The 1429-nt window shown below is 45.1% G+C and overlaps 1 pseudogene; it reads right to left on the bottom strand.

The window, feature by feature from the left end:
• Positions 1–369: 369 nt before the first annotated feature.
• On the bottom strand, positions 370–487 carry LOC126099095 (5S ribosomal RNA; annotated as a pseudogene).
• Positions 488–1429: the final 942 nt, after the last annotated feature.

Consider the following 1429-nt stretch of genomic DNA (forward strand, 5'->3'; position numbering starts at 1 on the left):
TGTGTAAAGAGCGACGCCATCGATTTGCAAACAAGTCACTTGGAATGATTAATCACGCTACATCCTGTGGTAACACCTCGAGAACGTAACCTTTCAGCAACGTAGTGCCAACAGTGAAATACAGAGAAGATGGTGTTAGGATAAGGGATGTTTTTCGTTGTTAGGGTGTCTTCCCTTATTGCGCTTAAGAAAACGCCAAAGGCAGAATGCAGGACACAAGTGGCCCATCTGGACCATCCGACTGCCGTGTCATCCCGAGCTGAGGATGCGGATAGGAGAGGTGTGTGGTCAGCACAAGTTGTTTTACTTTGACCGTAGCCGCTACTATTCAGTCAGTTGGCATCACGAGGCTGCGTGCACCCCGAAAAATGGCAACAGTGCATGGCGGCCCGGATGGTCACCCATCCAAGTGCCGGCCACGCCCGACAGCGCTTAACTTCGGTAAGCTGACGGGAACCGGTGTATCCACTGCGGCAAGGCCGTTGCCTCATAGGCAGAATGACATGAACATATTTTACAGCCTTCTATGCTGGGAACAATAGAATATTTCTGGACGATGATTGTATCAGTATGAGAATACTCCGTGTCATAAAGCAGCATACGTAATGTTTTTTTGACTATAACTTTCCTGAAATGGACTGTTTTGTCGAGAGTCCTGACCAGTGAAACATTTTTCTGACCAGTGAAACATTTTTGGTATGAGTTAAAACGTCGACTTCACTCCAGTTCCAGACACCAACATCAGCACTTGCTCTGGTTTCGGTTCTTAAGGAAGAATCGAATATTCCTACACAGGTATTCAGACACCTCATCGAAAGCGCCCCCAGCAGAAGTCAAGCCGTGCTAAACGGCCTAAACCGACCCGTTACGATCCTCATGATGCGTCAGTGAATACATCTGACTTCAGCAGCCATGAGGAAGCAATACTCTAGAACTGGCCACACCAGTCTCTTGCATGTGATTTCCGTCTCAGACGCACCACACTTTCGTTATACCCTGACAACAAAGCGAGGTCTTCGATTCACCTTCCGTAATACTGATTTTACTTTTTCGACCCACATCGAATCGGTTCCCAGAATTAATCCTAAAGCGATATTTTATGCTCTATACATTTTGCCTCTAATCTTGTAGGCAGATGCTATCAGGTTGTTTCGCTTTATTACGGGCATTATCTAGCATTCACCAACATTTAAACAGAGGTGTAATTCAATTTACCAAGTAGAAAGTTTTTACATGTTTTTCTGCATTTCGTTAAAGCTTTCCAACGACGCTACTTCCTTTAAAAGCATCGTCGGCGAGAAACACGATACTGCTACTGACCATAGTTGGTAAATCATTTATGAATGTTGCGAACATTAAGGATCACATTATACTTTATCAGCGCCCGCCCGATGTCACTTTCATTCCCCCTTACAGTATAACACAAGGG

This window comes from Schistocerca cancellata, chromosome 1 (assembly GCF_023864275.1).
Source record: "Schistocerca cancellata isolate TAMUIC-IGC-003103 chromosome 1, iqSchCanc2.1, whole genome shotgun sequence".
NCBI classification, from domain to species: domain Eukaryota; kingdom Metazoa; phylum Arthropoda; class Insecta; order Orthoptera; family Acrididae; genus Schistocerca; species Schistocerca cancellata.